Source organism: Lonchura striata, chromosome 4 (assembly GCF_050655825.1).
Source record: "Lonchura striata isolate lonStrDom1 chromosome 4, ASM5065582v1, whole genome shotgun sequence".
In the NCBI taxonomy this organism is placed as follows: Eukaryota; Metazoa; Chordata; class Aves; order Passeriformes; family Estrildidae; genus Lonchura; species Lonchura striata.
This window is the reverse complement of record NC_140706.1, coordinates 39542459-39557270: the sequence shown is the minus strand read 5'-3', so window position 1 is coordinate 39557270 and position 14812 is coordinate 39542459.

The following is a 14812-nucleotide window of genomic DNA, read 5'->3' as shown; positions in this document are numbered from 1 at the left end:
CTGTACTTTTCTATCAAGAGAAGATCATTTTTACCAAGGAAAAAGGCTTGATCTCCATTAGATGATCTGGAACTTGTTGAAAACAAAATCATTACACTTTCCAGTTTTCTGCTAAGATGTCATTCTCATCTAATTCTTAGAAACTGCACATCTCACACATAAGAGACATGTTGACCTCAATATGGCCATCTTACTTGGAATTGCTAACATTATGTGCATTCAGACCTTGAATATATCCTAGGAGGTGCTTCAGCAATAAAAACAAGCTTCAATACTTTTAATCAAACCAGAATCACAAATTCTTATAAGACACAATGCTAAAAATAAAAGTGGAGTTTCCGTCAGTGAGTTTGGATTTGGCTTAACTTAGATATCCAAGAATAGCTAAAATATCTCTAGATACTCGAGAATGTTTTCAAACTTTTCTGTAAAAAGCTAGCTATAATTCATATACAAAATTATCAGGAAAGCGACCATGCAAGTATAAAATGCAGATAAATGAATTGCAATATTTATTAAGTTTTTTTTCATAATAAATTATCCCCAGTAGAAGAAAGGGTAGATGACAGGAAAAAGAAAATAACTCATAAGATAGAAAGCTCTGAATAGCCTAGCCTCAGCTGACAATTACTGCTTTGGTTCAGTAACCACTCCAAAAAAATTACCTTTATCTCAAGGTCCAGATATTTCTTTAATAATTATTTATAACTCTTTATAACAGATGTCTCTGAATAATTCTTTAATTCTTTATAACAAATGCCTCTGAATATTTTGCTGTCATTACTGCATGGCTAGACAATAAATTTGTGAGACTCTGCTGCCTTTTCACAGTTAGGGTCTATAATACTAAGAAATACATTATCTTCATTTGTACTAGACAACACTATTATTACAAATTTTCAGCTATAGATCAGTACCACATATAATGATGAACAAGAGGCTCAGAAGAACTTTATAGATGTATATATATCAATTGCTTTTATATTTTATTTTATGTCCTAGACAAATTGGAACATGATAGTCTTCCTAAGAAATGCATATTATTAAGGTAGAATATACTTGAGGCATGTCAGCAACTCTTTCCTATTAACGTAATTTCAAGTACTGGAAGCATTACATCTGTCTCCAGGGTTTCTTTCAGAGTGGGAATTGAAAGGAAATATCCAGACATAACAAAGGGCAGATGGATTTGAAGCTGTTTAAGAGTCATTGCTACAATTAATTTTCTTAACCTATCATTTAAAGAAAATCAATATATTAGAAATAAAGTAACTTGATCATGAAATACATGTTCTTAATTCTTTCTGTAGTTTATGCACTCTGTAACTGTGTATATCTAAATAATATATCTAGCTTCCAGAGGAAAAAATAAAGTTTAAAAAGGAATAAGCTATAGTTTCTTCTCTCATAACAGTCTGACTTCTATTGTTGATCTGCTTGCTAATATTCATATAAGGCATAATTTAAACAATAAATTTTTACATGAACAGGATCAGTTCTTACCTTCAGCTTAGTACGATTAAGAAGTTCATTACCTTTATCATCATAATGATGGTTCGTTTACCATCATTACAGATGATGAAAGCATTCATTATCACTTTTGAATACAGGCTGTCATAACCTAAGATCAAGTCTATACATCAATGAGTAAAAGTGAACACTCAGTCAAAAGTATTAAACTATTTTCAGTAATATTATCAATTAAAAAAAAAAAAGAAACTTTCTTATTAGGTAGTACATGCACATTCCAGTAACAGAACTTGAGTAAATGTATTCATTCAGAGTAATTTAAACAGGTTGAGGAGGAGGTTGCCTCTTTGGGAAGAGCCTGGTCCTCTAATAAGAGTTACCAAGTGGACATTCAAAAGATCTTTATGCCCTTCATTGTCCTTCACATCAGTAATGAGGGTCTGCTCTCCATTGCTGAAAGGAGAGTTGGCAGCTCTATAGCAATTCCTTTTATGTGGCAAACACACATTTCAAAAAATCTCAAGAAACAGAAAATTCAGTACACATGTGCCCTCAGAGTTCACAGGCATAGGCTGCTCTCTAGCTCTCCTCTGAACAAAGACTTGGCTCAGTTCAGAGCTTGTTTTACAGTGTCTGTATAGAGTTTCAGAGTCTGCATTTCTGACCTTTCAAAATAACACTGCAAACTTAAACTAAAAATTTTTCTCTAGTACGTGTGGTCTACAGTTAGAAAAAAATTTGGGAAAGTACTTTAAGAACAAAGTTGATTCAGTAACTATTTTTACAGACAATCAATCTGAAAGAATCCACTTTCTGGAACAAATGTAAATTGAAAAACAAATCAAAGAGAATAACTTTGCATAAGCAATTTTGGCCATCTCTTTTACAAGTTAAGGGATGATAGAGAAGTACATGGAATATGAAGAGAAGAAAAGTGTAGAATGACCTAAATAATTAAATACATCTATAGACAGGCAACCCCTGCTAACATTCTGCAATATTTTCGTCTGGTTAATCATTTGCTTAATCTGACTACATGTTCACAAGTCAGTTTGATTAAAATTAGTCAAAAAGTGTGTCTCCATATGTGTTTTTAAAATATTCTGTTGAACTTGCAAGCTCTCACATCAATGTGAAGGAAAAGGTGAAGAAAAATGTGTGGATAACTGTGTAACCCTCATTGCCAATCTGGGAAAATTACCAAAACTGCCAATGTTGTTGTCACACCATAAGTGAAGATGCAGGAGAAGTATTAATGACAAACAACAACAGCTTCTCCAGAAAAATTGCACAAATACTATTGCTAGTCCTGCCACCAAGAAAGATGAGACACAGTGTCATTTTTGTCATAAATAACCACAGGCTTGTTTAATGGCAACACATTTGTAGCATTGTTTGGAGTCTCTGCAATGATTTTTTGCATGACATCTCACACAGTATTGCCTGTTGCTGTATTCCTTAGGCATGCTGGGAATCAATATGGTTAGTAATAGCAAGCACAATAAATGCACATTATGAGTAATCTTTTACTGCCAAAAGAATCAGCAATCATAATTTGTGCCTGTGTTAATTATATTTCCACTATGACTGGTAGATAACTAGGTCATAAAAATAGTCTGCAGCTTATATTTAGTAAACAAAATCATTTTAAATCCTTTCATTCAGCAGAGAATACAAGGCAGAGATTGTGCTTTTTGACACACATTTCCCTTTAAAGTTTTAGCCCAGACTGGAGAAAAGTTAACAGTGTTTTGAATGAGTCTGAAGATGCTTGGAAGTGCCTCAGACAAGGATGCTTGAAGGGAAGCAGCTCTTTCAAGGACTTCCTGCAAATACGCTTTTAAAAAGGCTGTCAAAAATTATATACACACTATCACAAAGAAATACAGTCATACAGCTGCACTTACACTTCCTTACAAATTAGCTATCAACTGTCCCTTTGCAATAGTTAATTGTCCAAAAGGTAAAAAACCCAAACATACTAGAGGAGAAACTAGGGGTATGATATATTTAGAAAAACCTCACTTAATTCCCAATTTTTATGTGCAGTTTTGCACTGTGTATCTATATGAATCTGTGTGTTTAGATTCATCACGCCATTTGCGAATCATCATGAAAATAATGGTGTGGTGTGTCCGGATGTGGTGCATGCACACATCACTTGGAAGTTAAACAGTGCTTCCAGAAAAATTCAGGCCTAAGCGATAGTTCTAGTAAAAATATTCAGGCTTGACTGCCCCCCTACTCTTCAGACAGAATAAATTCTTTTAACAAAAGATTATCTCAGCTCAACAGGGAGTGCTCGTGCTGTAGCCCTGCCTCTTGAATGATAGCTGGGGAAGATCAGGCTCAACCATGAGAGTGGCCACCTTCAAACCTTTGCATCCCTCCTGTCAATTAACTGCTGTAAAAGCAGACCTCAGTGGCTGGAAGGGCAGTTCACCAGTGAGAAACAAGCCTTGCAGTTCAGTGAAGCAGTGTGCTGCAGGTAACTGCTTCAGAGACAATCATGCCTGGACAGTGATGATCCAGACAATTATTTACATGCAACCTTTCACCTCTATTTAGGATTATGCTAGCAGCTCCTCATTATGATCAATAGTTGAAAGCTTTTCTAACTACTCCTGCACAAATTACAAGACATCGATGTTAAAATGTACATGAAGTAACTTTTGCTCACTTCTGCCTTAGCAAAATCTTTTCTATTAATGATAGATTTATTGAAATATGAAATATGAACTTGAGCTCCTGTTAAACCTCTTATAAGAGAGTATATCTCATAAAAAGGGAGACAAAAAATAAGAAAAACCCCTGAAATTCATTTAAAAGATTCCACAAGAAAAAAAATCACCAAGCAACATGCCAGCAGGGGGTAGAAAATAATAAAATCATCTAGACTTTGCATATTCATAGAGTGGCAACAGCTAATTTATTTATTTATTTTTCAGTCAGCAAGTCCTGGCAGCTATGTGGTTTCTTCTTTTGGGGAAAAAAAAAAAAAAAAAACAAAAAAAAAAAAACAAAAAAAAAACCAACTAAAGGAGTAGAGACACTGGAGTGAGCATCCAGCAAAATAGAACTTCTGTTTCCATTTTTCAATTTTAAGCCTTTTGCACAAAACATCCATATAATTAATGACCTAACACCTTTCAGCAGAGGAGAAAGAAAGAAAAATATAATAACTCTTCTAGGCTAGTTGTTGTCATTGACAACTCAATTTACATCTGATGCAATGATGGAAAATGTCATAAGTCATGCCATTAGCCTGTCATTAATAAACAGTTTGTCTCATTATTTTACAGTTTCTTGAAGGCAACAACACATTGATATAATGTGTTTTCCCACTCTGAAAGTAGTATTAAAAATGCATCAGTGGAAAAGCACTTGAGAAAAAAAAGAAAATGGCAATTTCTTTGTTCTATTTCACAGTTTTTTCAGTTCACCTTGAAATTCATCCGCTAAGAAATACATCCTAAAAGCTTGCTGAAAAAAGTTTCTTGCAAACCTGAAGACAGTTTGCATACTGACAACTCAACAACTCTGCTGTCTCCTTCTATGCAGCAATTCTCTTTGAAATCCCCATGCTTGACCAATCCTTAAATATTCGATGATATCCATCCCAGTACAGAAATTCTCTACAGGTGCACTGTTCATGTAGTAGTCAGAGAAATTAATCTAATTCTCCTGTAAACTGTAAAAGCAAAATGTTTTCACCTAATCATTTTATGTTCTGAAATTCTTCCTGCCTTTAAAGTTCTATAGATTATAACTGTAGATTATTCTCTTAGATACACCAAGACATAGGAAAATTGAGGTTAGACACAAATAAAATCAACCTCCTACTATCTATACTTTGAGGTATTCTATGGAAGAATGAAAAGCAAGGTTGAGCTGCTCATCACAGAGATTCAAGTAACATTTCCAATGCTCTGTTTTCCTTTCTCATCCTAAGTCCCTGCACTGTTACTCAGCCCACTATACCATTATTACGATAATTCTTTGGTACAACTTTGTACTTACATTGCATGTTGTCTCTCAATAAACTGAAATGTAAAAGCAATGACAAATTGCACTTGGCAAATAATTGCTTTAAATTACTGGCTCCTGAATCTGTAGTTTTTGAACACAGCTCCTTTGACAATCAAAAAAGTCAAGGCAGCAATCAACATTTAATTTAAATGTTGAGTGTTCATAACCCCAGGGAAACCTTGGCAGTCTGTACAGGTTCCAAGAGCTCATAAGTGAAATTGGTAAAAACCAATTATTTCTGTGAGGCAGCTATGATAAACCTGGGGAGTATATCTGCTTTAAAACAATAGAATAAAAAGTAGAAAACAAAAGAAGAAAATAAAGTTAATTCAAGGGTTCAGAACTACCTGTAATGAACATAAAAACTGTTTTAAAATAAGAGGGTCCTCAATAAAGCAGAATATCCAAAAAGTGTAAAGAATATCCAAAACCTGGCCAAATTGCATTCAGCACCAGCATAAGGAGCTGCTTATGAGACATAATGGAGGCAGAAAGACACCTATAAACTGTTTCAGTTTCCTGATAGACGACAGAAGTACCTGGCTGGAATGGAAGTTACCTAGACTTGTTGGGGAAGATTAAACTGTGAGCTGAAGAAAATACAAGTCCCTTCCTGCTTTAAGACATCTTACTCTCTAATTCTTTTTTACTTTATCCCAAAAGCCAAGAATATAATTGTTTTGATAATATGTCATGGGCAAGAGAAAATATACATAGACTTATTCCTCCTGTTTTTAAATCACATCTGTGAGAGACAGATATACTTGGCAGAGGAGGTTAATTTGTTTCTGGATTTGCTTCTGATCCTTGCTATTCAGCTACTAGCTTTTGGCAGCCAAATGAAAGCAGCAGAAGAATGTGAATTTATACTCAATTGTATAATATTTAAAATTGCCTTTTTTGTGTGTGTCAGGGATCTAAAATATGTACAGAAAAGGGAATAGAATCTGAAAATTCAGGGCAGAATGTAAACGTGTTTAGATTAGTTTTCTTAGACTTTTCTTTATCCTATGCTGGAGATCATCTTCTTGCCCCTGACAATCCCAGGAGACTTCCAGCAGCTGGAAAAGGCTGGGTTGTTTGCCACACACAAGTTTTTAAGAGAACCTGAAGGAGGTGGACCAGCCACAGCTGCCAGGGCTGTTCAGTACCAGAGGTCCTGGAGCTCTGTGGGGCTACAACATTTCCCCAGTCTAAGACAAAAGGCATATGTCCAAGGCAATATTCATAAATTTCTAAGCTTCTATCTCAGCAAGAGACAAACATGGGAAACATGCCACAAGTAGCTCCAATGGAACCTGCAGAGCTGGCTATGAAAATTGCCCCTGCAGTCCCACAGGGGTGCATCATCTATTTACTGCTCAGCAGACACTTCCTTTCCCCTTGCTGCCTTCTGCTCCAGCTTGAATGCATGAGGAGGCAAGTCCCCACACTTTCTCAGACTCATTCCCAAAGTGGATTATTAAGTATTTCCTTCAATGTAAGACTACAAGAAAATCTAAACAGAGATCTACATAAACACCTTTTTCTGGGAATGACACAGGAGGAAGCCACAAAACAAGTAAACATCTTGGATATTGTAGGAAAATATATGATTTGTGGAAATAGTTAATCTCTAAAATAAAGTGATTTCCCATAATTTAAAAAAGGAAAACTATATGCTGATAGCCTTCTATACCAAATAGAAGGAATATGCATGGGGCAGAGGTGAGGGTAAGGACAAAAGGAAAACAAACAAGATGTCTATGTATGTCCAGCAATTCTAGGAAATATATATTTTTACCTATATTTTAACAGTGTATTTGACTACACTGTTTTGCTGTCAAATATTTCACCATAAACATGCAATTTATTTTACTTTTATTTTTTTCCACTCTAATCAAACAATACTATGTTATTAAAAAGTAATGACTGTGGAAGAATACCATGGCCAGAAATTCCAGACAAGTCTGAAAAATATAAACATTGTAAACAAAAAACATTATAGAGAAAAGGAGTAAGTCCTTTTTGATCAAAAGATCAGACCTAGAAGGAAAGTTAACAGAAGTCATTATAAGCATGATTATCTCCAGAGACTGGGAAAGGTCATAAATGTTCCTCAAAGCAATTTACTGTGAGGTTAAATATGTATTTAATGATGTTACATCTATAAATAAATTTTTAAAATTGTCTAAAATAAATATAGAATCCTAGACTATTTTGGTTTAAAAGGAACCTTTCGAGTTCATCTAGCCCCATCCCTCTACCATGACCAGGGACACCTTTCACTAGACCAGGCTGCTCAGTGTCCCATCCAACCTGAGCTTCAGTGATGATTCATCTATCACCTCTGGGCAACCTGTTCCAGTGCCTCACCACACCCTTGGTAGAGAATTTCTGATACTAAAAGAAAAGATAATTTGAGAAATGTAAGGAGACAGAGAAAATTGAGCAGAAAAGAGCCCACAAACCAGCCCCTTTGCCCTGTCACCACCTCATTCGTCCTGGCAGTGAATATTTCACATATAAATTGAAAAGAGTTGTCATGTTACCCTGGGATTGCAATCTCAGCTCCTCATAGAAAGGTGCCTAGGGGCAGAAGGAACTGCCACTTTTAAAAGCAGGATAGTTTGAAAGCAGATACTTTACAGATCTGTCTGAACAGCAAGAGGCTAAAGGGGCTGAGATCTGGGACATCATGTTCCCAGAACTAAAATAGGCACTTACAGCAACCATCCTGACATTTCAAGGGAAATCCTCAACCCATCTGGTAAACTGATCCACTCTGGAGTTCTTGTGCAGTCCTCAAAGCAGAGAGGAGAACAAGAAGAAAGGGCAGCTAAACAAAAGACTTCAAAATAAAGACAGGCTGCCCTCAGAACTGACTGTATTTCAAAAATCCTTTATCAAATTGAAGATTTTGCTGTAAGCCATTTCAGCCTTGGTGAACCAGCATTTATAGATTTTCATTTTCCTCTAGTGAAGTTTGCACTGTTTTTTGTTAGCCAAAGTATCTCAAGCTAATATGCTTAACCTAACCCTGTAAGTAACCCAAAGGTTGTTGAAAGGTATTTTTGCAACTTCAAAAAAACCAGCAAAATGATCTGTCCCACTGGAATCATCTAAAGGGAGTAAATGGCAGTTTACCTTTAATAATTAATACTTTCACAAAGGTATTAATGTAAACACTTATGGCACCTCTGCTCTCCCCCAGCACCCCAATGCAGCAGCTGGTCTAGCTCAGTTAAGTACATATAACAATACAACTTAAAATTCCACTGCCTTTAGGGAAGTTTAACTTAGGCTGTGAGAGGCAGATCTATTATATCCAGGAACTGTTGCCAGAAGAAAGTGGGTCAATGACATGGGAGTACATGGTCATATTGCAAATATCTGTTTAATTTTTGTTGCCCCTGTCCTGTCAATATTCCAGCAGAGGATAAGGCAACACATCATTTTCCACTCAAGTAACTTTGGTTATTTGGGAATTGAGATTGATTTTCCTGATTTTGTACTATGAAGATTCAGTGTGGGCCTGCTGTACTACAGCATGAGGTGGCATCAGGCACAAAGGAATTTGATGTTTTGTAGCAGCAGTTTGGAACTGCAAAGCTGGCAGCTTCAGGAGCAAAATGTAACATATTGCTCAGGGAGATAAGAAATCTTCCAACAAAACCAAAATATTCTTTATAGGCACTTCTACCTGTTGCAATGAGTATTTTTCCTGTCTCATTTGTACTTTTGTTGGTTTGATTAGAGTGGTTTCTGTGTTTGCATCTACCAGATCTGCTTGGTAAATAGTTTTGGTACTTGCAGAGACAGTTAAATAAAACAAAGAAAGTTTATTCTGGCTTACTCTGGCTCTTTCCATTTGCAAGACAGATGACTCAGAAGGACAGTAAACTCACCGTTGAATCAATAAGACATCAGCAGAACAGCTTATTTTATTTTTATTTAATACAAAAGTTTATTTTCTCTTATGCTAAGAGGAAAAAAAGTTCCTACTCTGGATGTTATGCATTTCCTTTATGTATCAGTGAAAATTCTACAAATAACACAGTAATAACACAATATTTTATCTTCCTTTCATCAAGGCTGATCTTTACATCAGCTGGTATAGAACATTCAGTTAATGTTTTCTGTCAGTGATTTTTCAGAAAACACTTTCATTTTAGAAATTTTTGGACATTTGATATAGTCATAAGAAAAGGCCATATCTTCTGTTTCCTGACAGGTCTTCCTCAACAAATTCATGAAAGGTTCCCCCTAATGGTGAGAGAGGTAAGACAAATTTGTCTAATTCCTATTTCATTAAGGTACATATGGAGAAATTTTCTTACCTTTCCCATAGGAAATTGGGTTAGCTTGTCAAAAACACATCTGCATTAGACCTTAAATTTTTGTATATAAATCAGTTAGAAGGAACAGTTACACGTAAAGGAAGAGATAGCAAAGTCATTTAGTAAACAGGAAAAGGTGCCAGCAGGAATTAGTAAACCACTTAATGAAAACTGGAAGTCTGTACTGTGGTATTTTGAACAAATAAAGCAGTTTGAGCAAACTAATGGAGAGATGTTATACCTGATGTTTAATGAAAAGAAATGTAATTGCATTAACTTCCAGATTTAGAATGTAACTGTGAACTGTTATTAGTTCCTCTATAAATGTCTACAAACAGTTTACTTGATCTGAATAATGATGAATCAAATTCAGTAAAAATCACACTGTGTCTTGACCAATTTTAAAATCTACTGATCAGAATATATTTTTGATTTTGTAAATTGATTGAAACCTGTTGCAATAAATGTAAAATCTTTCCATTCCAGGAAAAATGTCATCTTGCACTTTATTTTAGCTAGGCAGTCACTGCTAGGCCAATGCCACTGTTAATTGCCTTTACAGAGCAAGAAATAGGGGATCTTTTCTAACCTAGTTCTCACTCTTCTTACTTGAAATTACTGCATTCCCCATTATCTCATAAATATATGATGTCATCATTTATTTTCAATTTGCACAAATTTCAGAGTTCAACTTTTGGAAATTATTCATATACAATTTCTATAACCATGTTCAGACAGCATGTACGTATGATTAGTCTATGCTATGATATCAAGTTGAATTATAAAGAAAGACTGAGACAGTAATTCTCCAATGGGGAAATAAAATAATCAAATAGGAGGATAAAAATCCAATTTTAAAGCAAGGATCAGTGGCCATGACCAAATTACTCAAATCACATTTAAATTCCAAGATTGCTTGAAGAAATAACCCTCTATAGATTTTTCATTCCCATTAAATGAGCAATTTTTGTAATTATCTGAAACAGCTATCAACCAGGTCTTTCATAATATTTAGGTACCAAGAATCATGGGACATTTCTCAGCAGTCATGAAAGTCCTTTATGTTTGGAGAGAAAATTTCTGCCCATTCATTAATTTTAAAGATGCCAGTTAAGGCAGAAGTATTCTTATGTGTGAGATTAAATAAAATCATATCAAAAATATTGAGATCGTCCTGCAAGTATTGGGGGTTTTCAAGTGAAATTTAATATGTTTTTTCTCCTAAAAATTAATATATTAATATTTTAAAAAACAAAATAAAGCCTAATATGACTCCTTTCACACTGATATCATATCACCAGAATTTATGAGGAATAATAGGTTAGTCCTATGCATAGCATTTAAATAAAATATCTTTCCATACAATTTAGGTCCCATTTTGAAATATTTCAAATCTATCTGGTATTATTAAGATTGGAATTTTGATTAAAATGCATCAACTTATTTTTGTTTATATAGTTAGTATATAATTTTGATCTTTGAGAGATGTATAAACTTATCTAATCTGATTTCCAAACCGAGGAGATTTCAAAAGGGTTTACCAATTTCATAAATTCTGTTTCATAAAAAGTTATCAACACCTGAATGCTGGAAGTTAAATTGTTTACTTAGAAAACATTACAATTAATTGAGTAGGTTTAAGTGCAATAGTAACTTGCTTACAGCTTAGCATTAATGGGCCCTTGAAACTTGAAATGAACTCTGTTAGCACAAATGCCTGAGCCGAGGAATAAAACGGAGACAGGTTATCCTGGGCCAAGGCTGACCCAGGTGGGAAGATAAGAACAATTAATGCTCTGTCCATGTGGACATGGAGGAAGGACCCAAAGAGGTGTTAGAAGACCTTAGACCACAGATTATCGTTATACCAAGAGACACATGCAGGGCAGATGATGACTGGGTGCACATACCAAGAGGGTATAAGGACCCAGAAGTTTCTTTGTTCAGGGAACCTCTCCAGAAGCACCCATCTAGAGCTGGCATGCAATTAAACCTTACCATACACAATTAATTTCTAATATTCAATTTAAAAAAACTTGATTCAATCAAAAAAAAGCTAATTAAAATTATTTGTCCTTTTATACCCTAACAGTTAGCCTTTAAACGCTTACAAGAGGCATTTTGTCCTCTTAATGCTTTGAGAGGCAATCAAGAGCTCCTTTTTCTCTTTAATTACTGTCTTTTCATCCTTTCCAGGAACACAAAATTAGCAAAATGTCTACATCCTATTGAAGCAATCAGACAAATTATTTTCTACATACTAAAGTGTTTTGACCTTAGATAGGAAGCCTATAACATCTCCAAGGAAACACTAAGTTGAAATCTAAACTTCAATTAAAATTATATTTGAGTGTAATTATTTGGGCCACAGAATGTAATTTGTTTTTTCATTGGTCATTACTCTCTCAAAACCGTAGAGTTACTGTGCCCAGTGGCCTCAATCAAAATCTATGTATGTACCTGCCTTGCTCTGAAGCTCTAGCTGGATGGATAGCCTTCATTACCTGTTCAGCTCCTCTCCTGTAGTTTCTGCTGGCAGAGGGCACTGCAGTCCAGAAATAAATCTCTTTCAATGTACTTCTGGTTGCAGACTAAGGTTCTTTGGGAATTCCATGCCTTGAAATGGTTTATATTAATGCAACACTCTTTCATTACTTTTTGGATAGAGAAAATGAAATATTAGCCACTTAAGCTAAAATGCTTACTACTCTTTAAATTTTTTTAATGAATAAAAAATACATTAAAGAATACCTGAGAGACACCTGTTGGCATGTTTGTAAATGGAAGAGAGTTTCAATTTTAAATCTCTAAAAGATCGCTGGGTTGCAACTCTGAGTGGTCTTTCTATCACAAGAAGGTGCCAGTATTTATGAGCTTCATGCTCAGGGATTTGACAGAAGTGTAAAGCAGGTTTTAGATAATAAAATATGAATATAGAGAATAGGGAGGGACTGTAGGAGGGAGAAAAACAAAACAAAACAAAGTGGTAGAGTCTCATCAGGATTTCATGTTGGTGAAAGCTAGCAGGAATACCCCAAAACCAAGGTGGAAAAAAATTATCTATTTGCAATGCAAGCAAGATTCAGAAGCTGAGTTTAGTCCCTATATTTTCAATTAGTACCACCACCCCAAAGTCTTATCCTAGGAGTTTAACAAGATGATGTAAATATTGCAATAGATAAATTCTGTATTTTAAAGTAGAAATGTATTCTGATGTGAAATCAAGGTGTTCCCACTTGGTAATAACTCAGGAAAAATTTGGCAAGTCATTGTTCATTCTTCTTCTCTGCCTAGGCTTTCAAAAAAAAAAAAATGGTATTTAAAACTAAACTTCCTGCTACTCTTTGTTAACTAAAGATGGCAATAAACAATCCTTTGACTGCTCAGAAATAACCTCTTAGGTTAGTCAAGAGAGTTAATGTTGGTCCATAAACAGTGGTTTCTTATATGGCAGTCGACCAATAGGTAGGAATGTAGAGAAAAGACACAGACCTGTTGGAGCATGTCCAGGGGAAGGTGCTCAGGAGGCTGGAACACCTCTCCTGTGAAGCTGGGCTGAGAACTTCAGGTGTGAGCTTGATGAAAAGAAGGTTCATGGCAGCCTTACAGTACCTAAAGGTGACATAAAAGAAAGATGGAGACAACATTCAGTGGGACCTGTTGCAGCAGAGCAAGGAGTAATGGTTTTAAAATAAAGGGGATAGATTTGATCAGCTCTAAAGAAGAAGTTTTTTACAATAACTGATGAAACACTAGCACAGGTTACACAGTGAGTTGGTGGATGCTCCATTCCTGGGAATGCTCAAGGTTGAATGGGGTTCTGAGCAACTGGATATAGATGATGATATCCCCGCTCATGGCAGGGGGTTTGGACTTGGAAACTTTCAAAGGTCCCTTCCAACTCAAACTATTCTATCATTCCATGACATTCTATAACTCTGTAGAGTAACTGGGAAAAAAAAGAAATTTAAAAAAAATTAAAAGGAAGGGAAAAGTAAGAAACCACTTAGAGAAATGTACAAGTTTACACAGCATAAGAATATTTCCAGAAGGTAAAATATTGTTATTAAGGGAAATCTCCCAATGGGTATAGCTAGGATGGTTATTTTAACAGTCTAGTCCCTAAAATATTCTGGTGCTGTAGTAGAAAAGTTATTAATTTAACGTGCAGAACTATTACTCATTTTTATATTACACTAGTATAATACTGGTGAAAATGCTGCACTCTAGAGGAATGCTAAAGCTGAGATCCCATATGAGAACAATATTACTACTAAGAGAAAATATTTGCTAGGAAAACCATATTTACAGGGGAATTTGCTGTGCTTAGCTGGAGAGAATTCTTGAACCTAATTTACTTACAGGGCATGTGGTTCTGCTGGCAAATATTGACTAGGGAATAGAGAGATCCACTGAATTTTGTAAGTACTACTTTTTAGTTTGAAACAAAAAGGCTTTTTTTTCCTTCAGGCATTTTTCTTAGGAATCATTCCTCTGCCACTCCTTTTGAAAGATAAGTGGTATATGTATGATCTGTTACTCTGAAGGGTTTTAAAAGAAACACTATTTTTACTGCTTGGGCATGGGGCCACTGTTTTGGTTTTTTGGAGTTTTTTTTGTCCAGGAGTTTTGGTGGGTTTGCTATTATTTTGTTTTTATGTAATTTGAAAGAATAGCTTTATCAGAGCTATCATACTTCATCACTGTCCCTGGAGGGCCTTAAGATTGCTGACAAACAACACCATAACAAACATCTATTACTACTAGAGGTCACTTTTTAAAAAGAAGCAGACATACCAATATATGATGCATACAGAGCAGGCTGATAGAAGGCAGTTTCTGACAGTCTCTAGGAGTATCCCAGGCAGCAAAGCCAAGATTTTTCAGCACTTTACCTACATGTTCACACTGCTCCAATTTGTAATTGGCATATGCCCACCTTAAGGAAGCCGCCCCTTGGTTGTCTATAAACTAATTTTCATTCAAAATTAGTA